The 20997-nt window shown below is 41.3% G+C and overlaps 2 long non-coding RNA genes across 2 annotated transcripts in view; both read left to right on the top strand.

Annotated features, from left to right (window-relative positions):
- LOC145524739 (uncharacterized) overlaps nucleotides 1-20997 on the top strand; it is a 54406-nt gene that overhangs the window by 4421 nt on the left and 28988 nt on the right. The window lies entirely within an intron of this gene.
- Nucleotides 10393-15661, top strand: LOC145524740 (uncharacterized). The gene is made up of 2 exons (XR_014067796.1): nucleotides 10393-13682; nucleotides 14300-15661. It is a non-coding gene; the product is annotated as an uncharacterized LOC145524740 (long non-coding RNA).

Here is a 20997-nt window from a genome sequence, read left to right on the forward strand (position 1 = left end):
TTTATTTGTGTGATTATCTAATTTCCCATTAGGTATTCATACCATGAGGGCAGGGACCTTGTCTGTTTTTACTGAAAACTGGCAGAGCAGCCGCTACAACATATGCACTCAATATTTGTTGAATGGCATGAATGTCTGGAACGTGATTCCAACCCAAGTCTCTCCTGCCCGGATCACTCTTTTTTCCCCACAGTTTACCACCCAGAATGAGTAGATTTCAAACCTGGAGAGATATTGTGCCGTTTTTCCAACTCCTTGTCACATTTTAGTATTCTTGTAATATTTCATACCTTTTTATTATTGCATTTGTTATGGTGATCTGTGATCAATGATTTTTGATGTTACTGTTGGGAAGGGGGAGCATTTTCCCCTCTACCCCTTTTAAGTTCTTGTGGCTGGACTAATAACAGAATTGACAAAAGACAGCTTAACAGAAGAAAAATAAACCAATTTTAATTCATGCATATGGAGGTCCATAGAAATGGGACCTAAGAAGTGGCCACACAGGAGACTTTCCTGCTTTTTAGACAAAAAGGAAAAGCAAAAAACTAAGTTTGTGAGGAATTGACAGGACTAAGAAACTTGGGTTTTGAGTGCTCAATTAGTGAAGAATCTAAACAGAGCTTGGACTTGGGATAGTAAATTAAAGAAGTAACAGGTTTATTTATAAAGGCTTCTTGGCTCTGAATTCCCTATCTTTGGCAGTCAGAGTGTCCTACTTCCAAATGCAGGGAGCACACCTTTCGAATGGGAAAGATTTCTTTCCTGCTTTCAGGGAGACAGAAGGGAGACTCAGAATGTCCTCCTACATTGGCTGTTTCTTATGTAACTTTAATTCAAAATAACTAATATGTCATCGAGGCCCATTTTGGAGTGGCCTACCTTGGGCTCCAGCTTTACTGTTGTAATTGTTTCTGTATGCCACTAGCCATACCCATAGAAGATGGTAAATTAAATGGATAAATGTTGTGTGTTCTGACTGCGCCACCAACTGGCCATTCCTCTGTTTCTCGCCTATTTCCTGAGACACAATAATATTGAAATTAGGCCAATTAATAACCCTACAAAGGCCTCTGAGTGTGCTAGTGAACGGATGAGTCACACATCTCTTGCTTTAAATCAAAATCTAGAAATGATGAAGCTTAGTGAGGTGGGCATGTCAAAGTATTCCTCTTGCACCAGTGGGCCACATTGTGAATACAAAGGAAAAGTTCTTGAAGGACATCAAAAGTGCTACTGCAGTAAACACACAAATGATGAGAAATCAAAGCAGCCTTATTGCCGTTATGGAGGAAGTCTTAGTGGTTTGGATAGAAGATTAAAGTAGCCGCAACATTCCCTTAAGCCATACCCTAGTCCAGAGCAAGTCTCTAACGCTCTTCAATTCCATGAAAGCTGAGAGGCAAGGAACCTGCAGAAGAGTTTGAAGCTAGCAGAGGTTGGTCCATGATGTTTAAGAAACAGAGTCATCTCCATAACATAAAAGAGCAAGATAAAATCGCAAGTGCTGATGTAGGAGTTGCAGTAAGTTATCCAGGAGATCTAGCTGAGATAATAAAGGTGGCTATACCAAAAAACAGATTTTCAAAGTAGACAGAATAACTTTATATTGCAAGAAAACACCATCTAGAACTTTCATAGCTAGAGAAGAGAAGTCAGTTCCAAATTTCAAAGGACAGACTGATTCTCTTCTTAGAGTCGAATGCAGCTAGTGACTTTAAGTGGATACCAATGCTCATTAACCATTCTGAAAATCCTAGGACCCTTAAGAATCATGCTAAATCTACTCTGCCCATGCTCTATAAATGGAACAATGAAACCTGGATGAGAACATGGTTTACAACCCTTATAAGCACACTGTTGTGACCGACTACTCAAAAAAAATTTCTTTCAAAATGTGACTACTCATTGACAAGGCACCTGATCACCTATGAGCCCTGATGGAGATCTATAACAAGATTCATGTTTTCATGCCTGCTCAAACAACATCCCATCTGTAGCCCATGGATCAGGGAGTAACTTTGACTTTCAAATCTTATTATTTAAGAAATACATTTCTTAAGACTGTAAATGCCATAGATAGTAATTCCTCTGATGAATCTGGGCCAATTCAATTGAAAATCTTCTCAAAAGGATTCACTGTTCTAGATGCCATTAAGAACATTCTTATTTCATGGGAAGAAGTAAAAATATCAACATTAACAGGAGTTTGGAGGAAGTTGAGCCAACCCTTAAGGACGGCTTTGATGGGTTCAAGACTCCAGAGGAGGAAGTAACTGCAGACATGGAAATAGCAAGAGAATTAGATTTAGAAGTGGGGCCTGAAGATGTAACCAAATTGCTGCAATCTCATCATAAGACTTTAACAGATGAGGAGTTGCTTCTTACGGATGAGCAAGAAAAGTGGTTTCTTGAGATGAAAACTACTCCTGGTGATGATGTTGTGAAGATTGTCAAAGAGACAAGAAAAGACTTAGAATAGTACATAAACTTAGTTGATAAAGCAGCAGCAGCAGCAGGGTTTGAAAGGATTGACTTCAGTTTTGAAAAAAGTTACACTGTGGGTCAAATGCTATCAAACATCTTTGCACGCTACAGAGAAATTGTTTGTGAAAGGAAGAGCTGATTGATACAGCAAATTTCATTGTTTTATTTTAAGAAATTGCCACAGCCACCCCAGCCTTCAGCAACCACCACCTTAATCGGTCAGCAGCCATCAACATCAAGGCAAAACCCTCCATCAGCAAAAAGTTTTAGATGATGGTTAGCCTTTTTTAGTAATAAAGTATTTAAAAATTAAGGTATGTACATCTTATTTTAGACATAATACCATTGCACAAGAGACTACAGCATAGTGTAAAGATAACTTTTATATGCACTGGGAAACCCAAAATTCATGGGATTGCTTTACTGCAATATTTGTTTTATTGTGGTGGTCTGGAACCGACCCCGAATATTTTTGAGGTACTCCTGTACTTCCTTAGTTGTAGCTTATATTCTCACCTCATAATCCAGATGGGAAATTCTGCTTATTCACTGGTTTCCAGGCAGATCTGCTCATTCACGGAATTTATGAATACAGAAGACTTGACTGAAGAGCTGTGGGTCACATAGCAAATCCTTTCAAGTCCACAGAGTCAGCCTGGCCCTCTTCAGTCCTCTCTGGTTCCTTGGCCACATGGCTTCCCTGCTTTGCCCTTTCCTTTTGCAGTACCAATCTCACCATCTCTCCCCTTACTCTCTGAATCAACAAATCTCTTCTGCAAGCAGAGCAATTTCAGAGCACTTTCTGCTCTTAGCCTCTTCTTCCACCCAAGAGCTTATCAAGGTTTTTTTCCCCAAACAAAGGCAACTCCTTTTCAGAGAGGGATTATGTGACCACCCATTAGGATAATCGTTTCCCATTCCTGTTCCTAATTATATGTTTATGAGTGTTGCGCCCACGGGTCTGAATCAGGTCTTACTTGGTTTGTTTTGTTTACCCCAACTTCCTGCGCTGAGCTCTCAGTAGCATTTGTAGAATAAATGAATTGATGGTTGAGAAAATGGTTGAAAAGTTGATTCCAAGAATGAATAGGTTAATGTTAATTTGATCTAATGGTTCCCAGGGATCTTTGCTATGCAAAAGAAAGGGGCTGACTGACTAAGAGTCTAGGCCTTATTCTAGTCCCAGTTCTGCCTCTAACTTGCTAAATATCCACAGGCTCTCACTTTTCCTTTCCGTACTTTGGCTGTAAAATGAGAAGGTGGCTCCTACTTATTCCTTTCTTTTCTATTAACGACACCTCATTCTAATCCCACCTGATACCTGAAGCTTCACCGTGGTTGGCGAGCCGGGTAGCTTATTATTAAAACCCACCTGTCTGGCTAAGAAGTGCTTTCAAAGCGAGGGCCCACCTGGAATTGTTTCAGCCAACGCTTCTTATTCAGCAACACCAAGATTTTACCACCTGCACTTCCCTCATTCTCCTCTAATGCCTTAGCAAAGCTGGATGTTGAATGAGTTCCCTTTCATCTTCCCCAGCTTTATGTATTAAATCTCACCAGCCTTTTCCTAAGCCCAGCCCTCAAGCACAAGGGCTTTGTGTATGCACTTCCTTAACCAGTTTTATTGTCTCTGGAATTTCCTGAAACTTTCTATAGCATTTCTGAAGGAAGTAAGGACCCCATGTGGTATTTTTGGCAACATTTCCATTTTAGCTGCTTTTTCTCTGGGGCCTTACAGCTTGAGCAACTCATCATGAGTCCTCAGAGGAAAGAGTTTGTGAGAACTGACTGAACAGTTTTCATTCATTCCTGGTTCATTGGTAGCACTAAGCCACTGTGCCAGCAACTAAAATTTTACTTTTAGTGTCAAAGAATATCCCAGTGTTTTCTTTCATATGGTGTATTTTATTAGTGGTACCAGGACTCCCATTTCAGTAGTCTTTGCTCTGAGGAGTTCTGAGGTAATTTAGGTATAACCCACAGAATCCTAGAAGATTTGATTGGTTCACAGTTTCTTATGAACTAGGAAATGAATAATTATTTATTATTACTCAATTATGATAGTAATAATGATTCATTATAATTATTATTCAATTATTAGCATACACATCTCTTTGTCAAACATAGAGCTACATAATGATATATGGGGCATCTCATTTATGTAAACATTATGATCAGATACCATTGGACAGGTTAAGGAATCCATAGCTGGTGACTGATGGATTTGATGGATTTGGAATTCTGACAGGTCCATCAGATACCAGCATCTGCATTCCTAACCACCACACTGCTTCTTTCTCCTAGCTACCAATTTGCTGTTCTGAAGGATTATATACGGAAGAGAAAAAAGCTCTCCCTATTAGCCCTTAGACTTTTACCTTTGACTTGGTAGTGTTTGCTGTGGGGTCCTTTCTTACTTTGTCTTCAGGAGTGTTCTGTACTTTGTAGCTCTCTAACCATAAGCCCAGAAGAGTCCAGACTTAGTTGAGTATCTCGATATTTGGATCCTTCCCCTTGTCCATATCTGAAGATTATACCATTGTCAACATTATATGGATCCTGGATACCAACCAGGAGAAAGATGAAAACAAACTATTCTAAGAGCAAAAGAATTTATGTATGTAACTGAATCACTTTGCTGTATACCTGAAACTAACACAACATTGTAAATCAACTATGTGCTTTGTGCTCATATGTACTCAGTTGCTTCAGTAGTGTTCGACTCTTTGTGACCCTGTAGACTGAAGCCCAGCACGCTCCTCTGTCCATGGGATTTCCAGGCAAGATTACTGGAGTGAGTTGCCATGCCCTCCTCCAGGGAGTCTTCCCAACCCAATGACTGAACCCACATCTCCTGCTCTCCTACATCACAGGCGGATTCTTTACCCACTAAGCCACCTGGGAAGCCTGTAAATCAACTATGTGTGTGAGTCGCTCAGGCTCAGTCGTGTGCGACTCTATGCGACCCCATGGGCTGTACCCCACCAGGCTTCTCTGTCCATGGGATTGTCCAGGCAAGAATACTGGAGTGGATTGCCATTACCTTCTCCAGGGGATCTTCCTGACCCAGGGATTGAACCTGGGTCTTCTGGATTGGAGGCAGATTCTTTTTTTTTTTTAATTAGTTTATTTATCATTTTTTAACTTTACAATATTGTATTTATTTTGCCATACATTGACATGAATCCACCATGGGTGTACATGTTCTCCCCTTCCAGAACCCCACTCCCACCTGCCTCCCCATCCCATCCCTCTGGGTCATCCCTGAGCACCCTGTATCATGCATCGAACCTGGACTGGCGATTCGTTTCACATGTGATAATTTACATGCTTCAATGCCATTCTCCCATATCATCCCGCCCTCGCCCTCTCCCATAGAGTCCATAATACTGTTCTATTTATCTGTGTCTCTTTTGATGTCTCACATACATGGTTATCTTTACCGATTAACTAAATACCATATATATGTGTTAGTATACTGTATTGGTGTTTTTCTTTCTGGCTTACTTCACTCTGTATAATAGGCTCCAGTTTCATGCACTTCATTAGAACTGTGGAGGCAGGTTCTTTACCGTCTGAGCCACAAGGGAAGCTCTAGTATAAAATAAAAATGAACAACAACAAAAAAAACCAAACACCTTGCATATTATCACCAGGTGACCCTATTTCACTGGAAGAAAATGTAGATGACATTTTTATAAATAATAGCATTGTTTAATCTCGGAGCTGCTACTGCTGCTAAGTCGCTTCAGTCGTGTCCAACTCTGTGCAACCCATAGACGGCAGCCTACCAGGCTCCCTTGTCCCTGGGATTCTCCAGGCAAGAACACTGGAGTGGGTTGCCATTTCTTTCTCCAATGCATGAAAGTGAAAAGTGCACAATGGAGGAAAACATTTGACTCCAAATCCCGGCCACCAAACCAGAAGTCCAAAATAGCCTCTCAATTCAGTTTAAAACCTTAAAGCATTTGTCTTAGCCTAGTTTTTCCCCAAAGTACAGCCTGAAACAAATGCTTATATGACTATTATAATAGTTTAATTTGATATGATGATCCCAGGAAGCAGGAAGAAGGGAAACGGAATGAAATAGGGAGAACAAATACAACGATAAGATGTCGAGTTGAAAACCATTAAGAGCAGCTCCTGGATCCAATGTATGAGACCTTCAGAGAAGCTGTATAAAATGCATTTAAGGATTGTCTGCTCAGAGGAAGAAAGGGGGCAGTACCCATCAGCTTCTGTCTCCCATTGGTTAAGAATGGCCCCAGGGAACATTTGGATTTCAAGTAAATGAGTTAAGTGGACTCCCACAGACATCCCTTGAGGCAGCTCAAAGAGGCTGAAAGACTGCAAATGAGAGGCCTGAGGCCTCACACTGTGAGGTTGCATCTTCATGAAGGTATACTTTATGCACCTTGGCTGGAACAAGAGGTGAGACTGTTAGGGCTTGAAGTGAAACACAGGAGATTTTAGATAGCTCCCCTCCTGCACTATTCAGGCCCACTTATGCCTTCCTCTGGTGGCTCAGACTGTAAAAGAATCTGCCTGCAATGCTGGAGACCCAGGTTCAATCCCTGGGTTGGGAAGATACCCTAGAGAGAAGAGAACGGCTACCCACTCCAGTATTCTGGCCTGGAGAATTCCATGGACAGAGGAGCCTGTTGGACTATAGTGCATGGGGTTGCAAAGAGACGGACACGATTGAGTGACTAATACTTTCACCTTCATATGCCTTCCTCATATGCCTTGGACATATGCCAAGTCCAGTGGGTCATAAAGTCCTCTTCAGTGTGGCTGCTGGCTGTAGTCCCTGCAAACACTTAATAATCTATGAGGATTAGTAAAACAAGTTATTCCTGTTGCTGCAGTTGGTCCCAAAGCTCTAGCTGATATTCATCACCAATGTCGTCTACCACCCAGTCTAGATTTTCTTTATCTTAGCCAGCACTTTGGCTGGTCAGGATTTCTCATGTGGTGGGGGGTACTATGGCCTTCATCCCCAAAGCCCTTATAGTTGCCTTACCTTTGACAGAAACATAGTTATCATAATTGCTTGCTTATCCTTACCACTGTGTTAGTTAAGTACCTGACCTGGCACTTAACTAAGTTTTACCTGAATGCTCCACTGTTCTGATAACAGTCCTTCTGGTTGGTATAGGGTCAATGAGTCCTAAAATCAACACCTTCTTCACTGAAAGTAGGTCCCTTGTTCTGAGTCAATGTTGTGTGTGCACGGGTTCTCATATAGTGGTTCTGTGTAGGCACTGTGGGCAGAGAAGGCAAAATCATTACAGGCTAGGCACCATTTCACTGTTCTCTCCAAGACTAAAGGGGTTCGTTCATTATTTGTTAAGCATCATCTATTAGTAGAAAAGAAACAAGCCATAAATTTTTAAAGACATGATGGAGAAGAATGTTAGTATATAGATATACCAGGAAACACTCTCTGTACAAATATGCTTAATTTTTGTCTTTTTACATGCTCATTCTGATTTGCCATTTTTATCCATTTGTGTTTAATTTTTCAAGAATCAGATTATGTACCGTACCAATTAACCCTCCACCTTAAAAAATATACAATAAATGATTCTTACTGAAAAAAAAAAAGACTGAAGAGGTTCAATGTAATCAACCAGTCACCAAGAGGTGAACTGGTTTCCTTAAGGATTAGAGCTCAGCCTTGTGCTCTGCTACTGACTTTCTAGGCATTTAGCAAAGGTAGTAACTAGATCACCTTTGATAGGAGGGAGCCCATCCTGTTGAGCCCATGCATAGCCACCATCTTTGTCATCATAGCCACTCAACTCCTGGCCGTATTGTGCTTGCACTGAAGTAGCTGAGGAGAGGCTGACTGACATCTACAGGACGAGTCATCTTCTCTCCTGGTTGTTGAGCACCTTCTCTGTAGTGGCTGTTCTCTTATGGCATTAACTTGGGATACAAAGACCTCTATACCAACTTCCACATGTCCATCCACCTGTTTCTTGCCCAGGTTTCTTTTTTTTTTTTAAAGCATTAAAAAAAATTTAATTAATTTATTTATTTTTGGCTGGGCTAGCTGTTTGTTGTTGAGCAGGCTTTCCTCTAGCTGCGGTGTGCTGGCTTCTCATTGTGGTGGCTTCTCTTGTCGCAGAGCATGGGCTCTAGGGTGCACAGGCTTCAGTAGTTGTGGCATGTGGGCTTAGTATTTGCAGCTCCCAGGCTCTAGAGCACAGGCTCAGTAGTTATGGTGCTCATGGGGCTAAGCTGCTCCACAGCATGTGGGTTCCTCCCGGATCAGGTATCAAACCCAGGTCTCCTGCATTGGTAGGCAGATTCCTCACCACTGAGCCACCAGGGAAGCCCCTTGCCCAGATTTCTTTAGTCTAGTCTTCCAGTGGTGTTTCTTTCAAGTCTCTGGCCTCACTTCAAGCCATTCACCTTTGCTCAGGAGACCATGTAGAACTGTACCTCAGGTCACTTTTCTTTCCTTCCAAAGTAATCAACTGAGAGCACTGATTACAGCTCTCTCCAGGAGTTCCCTTAACTACTATCCTTTACAACTACCCTTTGAGTCATAAAGCAGTTGTACATTTTTGACTAGTACCAACAAATTGTACCAACTCATTTCTCAAGTAGGGGCTTCCCTGTAACTCAGACAGAAAAGAACCTGCCTGCAATGCAGGAGACCCGGGTTCAATCCCGGGGTCAGGAAGATCCCCTGGAGAAGGGCATGGCAATCCACTCCATTATTCTTGCCTGGAGAATCCCATGGACAGAGGAGCCTGTCGGTCTACAGTCCACGGGGTCGCAAAGAGTCCAACATGACTAAGTGACTGATGATACAATACATTTCTCAAGTAGGTTTGAGCTTTTTCTTTCTCTGTCAGTTGCTTATATGGTCCTATCCCTTCTACCCACAAACGCCATAGGTATGAACTGAAGAAGTGTCAGTGCAACAGAAATAGGGTACATGGGAATCTGGGCATAGTGTAATTGTGCTTTCTGGACCTGCTCATGTCTGATACCTAAGGCACCATTTCTATCCTATAATGGATTGGTTTTCCAATCCTATGGCTTAGTGGATCTGATAATGCTCACTCATGATGGGAGTGCCTATCTTATAGTGGCTTGGTGAATTAATTCCCTATGGCTGCTATAACAAATTATCACAAACTTAGAGCTGTGGCTCAAAACAATGGAAATTTATTGTCTTACAGTTCTGGAGGCCAGAAGTTCAGAATCTGTATCACTGGGTGAAATCAAGGTATCATTAGGGCTACACTTGCTCTGGAAGCTCAAGGGGAGAATTTGTTCCCTGCCTCTTCCAGTCTTTTTGGTACCTGCCAGCATTTCTTGATTTGTGGATATATTACTTCAGGGTCTGCCTTCAAGGACACATTGCCTTCTCTTTTTATGTGCATGCCAAGTCTCCTTCTGCTCCTTTCTCGTATGGATACATATGATTGCTTTGGGGGCCTAGTTGAATCATCCAGAATAATTTCCCTGTCTCAAGATTCATGAACTAATCACATGGCAGACTCTATTTTGTCACTTAAGGTAGCATTCACAGGTTTTAGGGATTAAGGCATGGATATCTTTTGAGAGACCGCTATTCAGCCTGTCACATGTGGTATTCCAAGGTCAAGCAATTATTCTCCACTAGGACCCTGCTGCATGTAGAATCTGGTTTTCAAATGATGAGTGGTTTTGTGCCATAGAAGATATGGTCTTGCTCCAGAACTCTAGAGCTGCAGCTCTCCTTGTAAAGTTTTTCAGACATGCTATATAGCATCGTTATGCCCCACAGATCTTCTGGGTCATATGCCTGAGTGTTAATGTAACTTGAACTGCAGACTGAACCTGCTGCAGAATCCTCTCTTGCCTTGAGCAAAAACAAAACAAAACAGAATGGCAATCTTCCAAGTCATCAGGTAAATGGACCAGAGTAGCATTGTAGTCTATTATATGCTTCCTCTAAAACCCACCAAGCACGTGGTTCTTCCTCAATGATAGGAATGCTACTGCAAAAACTTGTCCTTTACCTTAGATGGAATGTTCTGCCTATTCTAGGTCACTGAGCCCCTAAAAACTTCTCTAATATGCTAAGCCCTTGAATCTACATTGAGTTTTTCTCACATTCTCTGGAATAATTATGTCTTACTGGGGCATCTAAAGTACTTTTCTTTTCCTGCTTACCAGCACCACTAGCATGAGGCCATTATTCTAGAGGACTACTACCAATGTTCTCTGCAATGAGACCACTCTGTGACAGAGCAAGAGAGTTAACATAGACTTGGGGCAAGATAGCGAATATAGACTAGTATCCTTTCCAGATAAAGGTGAACCACTTTAGATCTTCTTTACCAATGGAAATTGAGAAGAACATGTTTGTCAGATCAGTAGTCAGATTTCAAGTTGCAGTAAAGATAGTCCATTCAGCATGGCAGCTACAATTAAAGTTACATTGGTTAAGTTTATAATAGTCCACCATCATTTGCCAGAAGGGCATTTTTGTAGAGGCAAGTGAGGTGACTTGAATAAGGGTATAATGGGGATGAGCACTCTTGCATCCTTTAAGTCTGTTTGTGCTAGTCTTTGTAATTCCTTCCAGATGCACTGTTGCTTATAATTTTCTTTCTCAACTGATGGGGCAGTGGGCTAACCGGGTAATCTCAAAGGCTTCCACTCTGGCCCTTTCTGTGAAATCAAGGCAAAAATTCTAATATCTGCCAAATCTGTCTCTACCAATCTCTACTCTCAGAAACTGAGGAATTAATTACAGGGTGGGTCTATGAACACATTTCACCTTGAGCAATGAACTTGGGCTAGAAGTCCTTTTATCACTTGGCTTCCTTAATTCCCCACTCTAACCGGAGGCCTGTAGTGGAGTTTTAGGTCTCCTAGTATAATCAGCATCAGCTTACACTCCATATCCAATGATCCTGAAAAGTGTTCTTCCCCATCCAGCCATGTATTTCATCCTTCTAAGTCTAATGCCTTCAACCGTTTCCACATATGTTTCCCTGATATCTTCCAGTATCAACCAGGGTCTGCAATGCCTTCAGTGTGGAAGTTGTCTCCCCCCAGAGATGGTTATTAGCCTGACAACAGATGGAGTGATATGGTCAGATACTGAGGAAGCAGACAAGCACCTGCTGCAGGGTTTTTGTAGCCTCTCCCTACAAGGAGGGACTACTGTCTTCTGGCAAGACAGAATGAGCTGTTTCTGCTGAAACAGAATTTTGGAGAATCTGAAAGTTTAAGATTCTAAGGTTTCCCAGCTAGAACGTCCCCATCTTAGCTGTTAGGTTCTATCCTTTGTCTGTTAGGACCCTGACACCCACACAGGAGGCTTTAAAAAAATAAAAAATTAACTTAGCAGCAGCAGGCAGGTCTTAGTTACAGCACGTGGGAATTTTGATCTTTGTTGCAGCTTGTGGGATCTTTTTGTTGTTGCAGTATTATAAACTCAGCTGCGGCATGTGGGATCTAGTTCCCTGACCAGGGAGCAAACCTGGACCCCCTGCATTGCGAGTACAGAGTCTTAGCCTCTGAACCACTAGGGAAGTCCCAACACAGGAGGCTCTTGAGGTTGTGCGTTCAGCCTCTTTTGTAGCTCTGCCACTAGTGCCAAACTGAGAAGGGCTCTCAAAAAGAAAACATGGAGCCTAGTTTTTATAAAATCTTTATTATTTTCTGATTATAAAGTTATTGTATGCTCATTATAGAAAGTCTGTAAAGTATAGAAAAGTATAAAGATGTAGAAAAGTTCTACCACTCAAGGCAACTGGTGTATTTCCTTCTAATCTTTTTTTCTGTGCATATTTTAACCTAGCTGAGCTTATATATATACACAGTTTTACCTGTTCATGTAAAATAGTCACTCAACATGAGAAAATTTTCCTGTGCTATTAAAATCCTATTTTTTAGTAACTGAATTTGAATAGAAAGTGAATATAGCAAAATTTACTGAACTGTTCTTTTATTGAATATTGACTGTGCTGTGCTCAGTCATGTCCATGGGGTCTCTTTTGTGAACCCCATAGACTATAGCCCACCAGGCTTCTCTGTCCATGGAATTTTTCAGACAAGAAAACTGAAGTGGGTTGCCATTTCCTTCTCCAGGGGATCTTCCCTACCTAGGGATTGAACCCAAGTCTCCTGCATTGACAGGCAGATTCTTTACCACTGAGCCACCCAGGAAGCCCCATTGGGTATTTAAGTTGTTGGCAAATTTTTGCCACAAGGGCAAGAGCGCAGCTTTTGGATACAGGTGTATTTGAATTCCAGTATCTTCTTTTTAATTTCCAGTCTTCATTCTGCGTACTAGCTGTGTAGCCCTGAGTAAATTACTTAATTTCAAATCCATCATCTGAAAATGGGGATGACAGTTCCTAAGGTTTCTGTGTGGAATAAATGATATGTGTAAATACCAAGAGCAGTTCCTGGCCCATAGCATATGTTCAGTAACTAGTACTGTGACGGGACATATTTCTGCAGAAATCTTAGTCCTCATTTTGGATGATTTTCTTAAATCTAAATTTTTTGACTCTCGCAAATTGACTTCCATGGTATAGCACAGTGATTAAGAACAAAAACTTGGGAATCAGACTGTGGGGCTTCAAATCTTGGTTTTACCAGTCACAAGCTGTTGAACTTTGGGCAAATGGTTTAATCCGTGACTCCATTTCTTTATCTATAAAATGAGGAAAAGTATAGTGTGTACCTCACAGTATTATCTTGAGAATTGAGTTATTATATGGAAAATACCTAGAATTGTGTGGCACGTGGTAAGTGCTAGTGTTGTTGTTGCTATTATTTGGTCAACTCCATCACTCAGAATTTCTCACTGACTGACTTTTTCCCTCAGAATCCCCTTCGATTGCTCTGTGACTTAATTCCCCACTCCCTCTTCTCTCTTCTTCCTTCACCAATATTGAATTCTTATTTTATCCTATCTCTATTTAGCATTTTCCTTCCAAATTATACCCAAGGGGCTCAACTTTTCTGGAAAATGTAATAATAGAAACATTTACCTAGCACTGACTCTGTGCCAGGCAGTGCTAAATGCTTTATATGAATTAACTCATTTAATTCTCACAACAGTCTTACGCGTACATGAGTGCTCAGTCATGTCCGGCTCTTTGCAACCCCCAGGGCTGTAGCCCACCAAGCTCCTTTATCCATGTCATGTCTCATGCAAGAATACTGGAGTGGGTTGCCATTTCCTTCTCCAGGGGATCTTCCTGACCTACGGGTTGAACCCGCATCTCTTGTGTCTCCTGCTTGGCAGGCGGATTCTTTACCACCGAGCTACCCGGGAAGCCCAAATAGTATGTCTGCTTTATAGATGGGAGGGACATTATAGTTTTAGAAACCTGTGACAACTTATTCAAGGTCATATTCTAGGAATTGGTAGAGTCTGGAATTGAATCCAGCCTGTGGGATTCCATTCCCTGTGCCCTAACCATTGGAGGATGGTATTGCACAGTGGTGAAGACTGTACACTCCAGTGTCAGACTGTGTTCAAATTCTGGATCTGTTGCCTAGCTTAGTGGCTCCTGAAGGGATTTTTCCATTCCATTTGTGGCAGAAGCATATGTGGGCCAGTTGTGTGTGTGTGTTTTTTTAATTTGTTAATTTTTGGCTGTGCTGGGTCTTCGCTGCTGTGCGCAGGTTTTCTCTAGCTGCTGAAAGTGGGGATTACTCTTTAGTTTCAGTGCACAGGCTTGTAATAGCAGTGGCTTCCCTGGTGGCTCAGACAGTAAAGAATCCACCTGCAATGTGGGAGAACTGGGTTCGATACCTGAGTTGGGAAGATCCCCTGGAGAAGGAAATGGTAACTCACTCCATTCTGGCCTGGAGAATTCCATGGACAGAGGAGCCTGGCAGGCTACAGTCCTTGGGGTCTCAAAGAGTGGGACACGACTGAGCTACTTTCACTTCACCTCTCTTGTTACAGAGTACAGGCTCTAGGCACACAGGATTCAATAATTACAGCACGTGGGTTGCGAAGTTGCAGCTTGCTGGCTCTAGAGCATGGGCTCAACAGATGTGGCACACAGGCTTAGGTGCTCCATGGCATGTGGAGTCTTCCCAGACCAGGGATCAAACCTGTGTCCTCTGCTTTGGCAGGCAGATTCCTATCAACTGCACCACCAGGGAAGTAGCAGTTGTGTTTTTAAATAGTGCTTCCTCCAATACCCAGCATAGAACCTGCCACAAAACAGATGCCTGATAAACATTTGCTCAAACAAATAAATATATGCAAGATGTTATTATAGTATCATGTGGTTATGAAGGTGATTGATTTATAGTCTCTGCCCTCCAGGAACTCACAGACTAGGAGACCCTAATCAGGTGTTTAAATCACCATAATATCAAAATGAATATACTAAACCCTTCTGTATAGAAATAAAATTATCTCTATAAAAACAAAGAAGAGGGGGAGACTAATTTGGTTGGAAGCATACACTAAGGTTTTCCGGAGAAGTTATTGTTTGAGATAATCTTAAAGAAACAGTTACCTTTTTCAGGATGGAAGATGGCAAGGAAATAGCATTCTAAGCAGAAGGCATAGAGGAAGGAGAGTTTGGGGTATGTTCAAGGAATGGCAAGTGTCTGGGTAAAACGGAAGTGTAGGTTGTTTGGGGTAGGAGGAGGCATTGGGTAGGGGCCAGGTGAGTCTGGCCTTGGATATCACTGAAATGGCCATTTTGGATTGCTTAGTGTTCATTCACCTACTTCCAATAACAACCCCCAATTTCCATTCAGGGATCTACTGTACCTTATTCTCAGTCCATGTTGGTTGAGTAGGCAGGCCCTATCCCTACACACAGTTTAGACCCAGACAAACTGATGCTTGGAGAAAGAAATGACAACCCACTTCAGTATTCTTGCCTGGAGAATCCCATGGACTGAGGAGCCTGGTGGCTACAGTCCATGGGATCACAAGAGTTGGATACTACTTAGCGACTAAACTACCACCAACTAATGCTTGGAACATCACTGCTAACAGTGACACACGTCCACATCAGACCAACCAGAGGCCCCAATGCTCATTTTTTTCCTACAATGTACAGTTGAGATATGGAAGAAATGAGTTTTCTTCCCTAGGACTGGAGCTAGGAGTGTGCAGGCTGGAACTGCAGCAGCCATCTTGCTACCATGAAGGGACAGCATGACTAAGAAAGGGATTACAGTTTAAAAAAAAAGAAAAAAGGACAGCAAAGCTGAGAGATGGAGGGAGAGAAACTATTCCTGGTGAAACTAGAACTTTTCTTAACTTTTCTAGTACATTGAGGTATAAGTCCACACACTCCTCCTGCCTTAAATTTTTTTAAGCCAGTTTGAGTTGCATCTTCTTTTACTTGCAAACAAAAAAGATTTAACAAACATAGTCCTGCTAGGAATTTTTATTCCTGTAGATGATAGATTCAATGAAAGTATTCACATAGGCTATGACATGAACCTATTTGCGTTCTGTCAAGCTCACTCTGAATTCAAATGCTCAAAGTCAGATGGATCTCTATTTGAACCCTGTCTGTATCAATTATTAGGCCTGTGATATCAGGGAGTCATATCATTCAGGATTGTACCAGAGAAAGAAAATCTTTAGAAGAAAAAAAAAGTATGTGTATGTGTGTTATATATATGTAATCATATTTATAATTTTTTGGGAGGGGCAACAAATATTTTTATTGGAGAAATCTTATTCTGACCATGACCAGTTTCCTGGTTCACAAAGGAAACATATCACTGAAACACTATCTAATCCTAGGCAAAAAAAACTACTACTAGATCAGCTGTATAAATCCATCCTGAGTCAGCAGTGACAAAATGCTTTACTTTGATGTCAGACATTTAACAAAACCAAAGCAGAAATAAAATATTTTAAAATACCTTACACTGGCAGCACAAGGGAAAGAATCAGGGCCATGAGCTGTATATCTATATCTATATATGGAGAGGGAGGTGGGAAGGGGGATTGATTGCAACAAATTGACTTTTGGGATTGTGGGGGCTGGCTAGACAAGTGTGGAATCTGCAGGGAGACCAGCAGGCGGAAACTGTCAGGTAGGAGCTGAAGTAGCAAATATGTGAATTTCTTCCCCTTTTAGGAAACCTCATTTTTGTTCATGAGGTCTTTTTAACTGATTGGGTGAGGTCTATCCAGATTATTGAGTATAATCTCCTTTATTTAAAAGCCAACTGACTGTGCAAAATACCTTGACAGCAACACAGATTTGATTCGTGTTTAATTAGAAAACTGGGTACTATAGTATAGCTAAGTTGAAACATAAAATTAACCATCACAAGAAGTTATGTAATTTCTTTAAACCTTTTGTTTTCTCAGCCAGAAAAACTGAGATACTGATACTTACCTCAAACATGAAAATATATGTAAAGCAGAACTTTAAATAAAGCTCAGAGCATACTGCTAGACACAGTAGCAGCCCAGTATATGGGGAAAAAAATGAAGCATTTGCAAGAGTTTAGAACATTAGGGTTTGGTTTGGATAAATATATATATTTTTCTTTCCTGAATACTTTTAAAATAAAAGTAATAAAAGGCGAGGGGAATCAAACCAGTTCAAACTGGTAGTCACTGAAAAGTTTGTCACCTACTCCAGAATCTCAGGCCCTTTGCTCAGAAGTAACCATTGTTGACGGTTTTCTACCATCTTTCCAGAATTCTGTGTTATAAGTATACATATATATATATATATATATATATATACATATATGCATATATATCCCTTTAAAAATGTTTCTATATATCTTAAATAACATTTTTTATTTAAAAATATTTATTTAGGCTTCCCTGATAGCTTGGTTGGTAAAGAATCTGCCTGCAATGCAGGAGATCCTGGTTAAATTCCTGGGTCAGGAAGATCTGCTGGAGAAGGGATAGGCTACCCACTCTAGTATTTTTGGGCTTTCCTTGTGGCTCAGCTGGTAAAGAATCCGTCTGCAATGTGGGAGACCTGGGTTCAATCCCTGGGTTGGGAAGATCCCCTGGAAAAGGGAAAAGCTACCCACGTCAGTATTCTGGCCTGGAGAATTCTATTGGGTCACAAAGAGTCGGACACGACTCTTTTTATTTTATTTATTTGGCTGCACCAGATCTTAATTGCTACATGTGGGATCTAGTTTCCTGACCAGAGATTGAACCTGGACTCCCTGCTTTGGGAGTGTGGAGTCTTAGCCATTGGACCACAGGGAAGTCCTTAAAGTTTTTTTAATGTTAAATTTTTAAATTTTTTAAATTGAAATATAATTGATTTGCAGTGTTTCAGGTATACAGCAAAGTGAATCAGTTATATATATATATGTATGTATGTATATGTATATAGATAGATCGATAGATATAGATATTATAGGTGGCACTAGTGGTAAAGAACTCACCTGCCGATGCAAGAGACATAAAAGACCTGAGTTCGATCCCTGAATTGGAAAGATCCTCTGGAGGAGGACATGGCAACCCACTCCTATATTCTTGCCTTGAGAATCCCATGGACAGAGGAACCTGGCAGGCTACGGCCCATAGGGTTGCAAAGAGTCGGGTGCCTTAACACAACTTAGCACATTATATAGATACATTCTTTTTCAGATTCTTTTCTATTATAGATTATTATAAGATACTGTATATAGCGATATGTAATAGGTCCTTGTTTTCTATTTTATATATAGTAGTGTGTATCTGTTAAACCCAAACTCCTAACTTATCCCTCCCCCCCTCCCCTTCCCCCTTTGGTAATCATAGTTTTGTTTTCTATGAATATGAGTCTATTTCTGTTTTGTAAGTAAGTTCATTTGTATCATTTTTTTAGATTCTGCAGGTAAGTGTTATTTGTCTTTGTCTTTCTCTGACGTACTTCACTTCGTATGATAATCTCCAGGTCCATCCATGTTGCTGCAAATGGCATTATTTCATTCGTTAAAAAAAAAAAAATTATTTATTTATTTTTGGTTGCACTGGGTCTTTGTTGCTGCCTGCAGGCTTTCTCTAGTGGCGGTGAGCATGTTCTATTCTTTGTTGTGGTGTGCAGGCTTTCTGTAGTTGCAGTGGTTTTTCTTGTTACAGAGCACAGGCTCCAGGCTCATGGGTTTCAGTAGTTGCAGCACCTAGGCTCAGTAGTTGTGGCTCACGGACTCTAGAATACAGGCTGAGCAGTTGTGGCACACAGGCCCAGTTTCTCTGTAGCGTGTGGAATCCTGCCAGACCAGGAACTGAACCCGTGTTCCCTGCAGTGACAGGCAGATTTTTATCCGCTATGCCAGTAGGGAAGTCCTAGTTCATTCTTTTTTATAACTGAGTAGTATTCCATTGTGTATATGTACGACATCATCTTTATCCATTCATCTGTCAGTGGACACTTAGGTTGCTTCCATTCCTTGGCTATTGTAAATATGCTGCTATGAAAATTAGGGTGCAATATATCTTTTTGAGTTATGGTTTTCTCCAGATATATGCCCCAGAGTGGGATGCTGGATCTTATGGTAGCTCTATTTTTGGTTTTTTAAGGAACTTCCATACTGTTCTCCATAGTGGCTGCACTAACTTACATTTCCACCAATAGCGTAGGAAGGTTTCCACACACACCTTTTTTCACATCCAGCTTCCCCCATTTTGCCCCCAGAATCTTCCTATCTTAATAGTACATCTCAGAGAATGTTTCATTTAGGCACATACAAATCCACTTCCTTTTTAAAATGACTGCAACATGTTCCATTGTGTATTTTAACAAAATTTATCTAGTAAGTGTCAAGCTGACAGTCATTTAGATTTAGATTACTAACATTTTTGCTATTATATATACAAGAGTAAACATCTTGTACATATATCTTTGCATAATGTACAAGAATGTCTATAAGATAGATTTCTAGAAGTAGGAGTGCTGCATTAAAGGATTTGTACATTTAAAATGTCAATAAATATCACCAACTTGTCCTTCAAAGAGATCACATTAGTTTACACTCCACTGATAGTATATAAGGATAGTTGTTTCCCTACCCTATTATCAACACTATCACCCTGGATTTAAACTCACTTTTTTTTTTTCCCCTTGAAGTACCAAAATGCACATTTAAAAGAATAGGCATCATAACGATTCCTTCTCCGGGCAAGAAGTCCAGTTTTGTTTTATCTTTGTGATAATAGAGCTAGGCCTTCTGCCCTGTCCTGTGTTCTCCACTCTGAAGGGTTGGGGCAAATGACCTGACCACAGAATAGCTCCAGGTCACCAAGCAAAAGGGTAGGCCAGACCCGGGCTTGTGTCCTGCCTGATGATGGAGTGCAAACAAGCCCAGTTCTATAACAGAACACAGAGCCATTGTCGGGAAACCACAAATTGCTGACTTGCTCCTGCAAACAATCAATACTTAGAAGCTGAGTCCAGGAATTCTAAAGCTGCACCCTTCATGAAGGGCTGAGTGGGGGAGGACACTCTTTTAGAAAAGAACCCCACAACAGAGGTCCTGGCGGTGCTTCTTAGATTGCCATCAAGAAGGCCTTGTGTCCCCTTTGCCATGCCCTCTAATGATCCCAGAACCCTAGGCTGCTAGAGCCAAAGTGGATCAGGACATTATCTCACCCTAGTGGAGACCAAGTGAAGAGCCAGGGCAGTTCCAAGAAGTATGTGCTTACTTTCATGGGACAGTGTGGTGCAGTGGTTAGTGACCACTCCTAGGCTCAAATCCCGATTCTGCACTTACCAGTTCTCTGACCTTGTGCATAGGACTTCAGCCCTCTCAGCCTCAGTTTTTCATCTATAGAATAGAGATAACACTTATCTCAATAGGACGTTGTGAGGATTCAACTGATTATGTTTGTATATAACAGCATGGTGCCTGGCTCTTTGTAAGGGCTTAATGAAATATTATTATTGTTTTTGTTATTAATAATAACAATAGGAGCTTGTGTGGGGGGGGGACTAAAGAAAGCTTCCTGGAGGAGGAGCCATTTGAATTTGATCTTAAAGATTTGGGAAGATTTCATACATTGGCATGAATAAAGAGAATGAGTGAAGTTCACATGTAAAGGCTCTCTTATAGCTTCCTGGGCCTGACCCAGAGACACTTGGAGGCCTCAGTGGTAGGTCAACATGGAGAGGAGAGTGAGGTACAGACAGGGGACCTGCTTTGGAAATTGCCCAGTGGTTTTACAACTGGATAGATGGGTCCAGGGGCCAGAGTGTAGATTGAATGGACTCTATAGTGTCACTGGCATAAGGAATCCAAACTGAAGCATGTGGCTGGGCACAGTTGTAGGAGTCTTTGCAGGGGGTAGTGACATCATAGGAATAAATCCTGGAAATCCTCACAGTGAGCTCAGTGGCATATATTCTGATCAAACCGTCTATGTCTCAAATATCTCATCTTTCATTGCAACGTGACACAGTCTTCTCCCATTGTCCAACTTCCAGCCCATCATTGCTTTGACAACCCACATCTCATTACACGTACTGTATAAGAACAATGAAGCCGAGAGCTTGCTAATGCCCTCCTGCTGCAGCCTCTTTGGTG

The sequence above is a fragment of the Giraffa tippelskirchi genome, chromosome 10 (assembly GCF_054371585.1).
Source record: "Giraffa tippelskirchi isolate mGirTip1 chromosome 10, T2T-mGirTip1v1.2.pri, whole genome shotgun sequence".
NCBI classification, from domain to species: domain Eukaryota; kingdom Metazoa; phylum Chordata; class Mammalia; order Artiodactyla; family Giraffidae; genus Giraffa; species Giraffa tippelskirchi.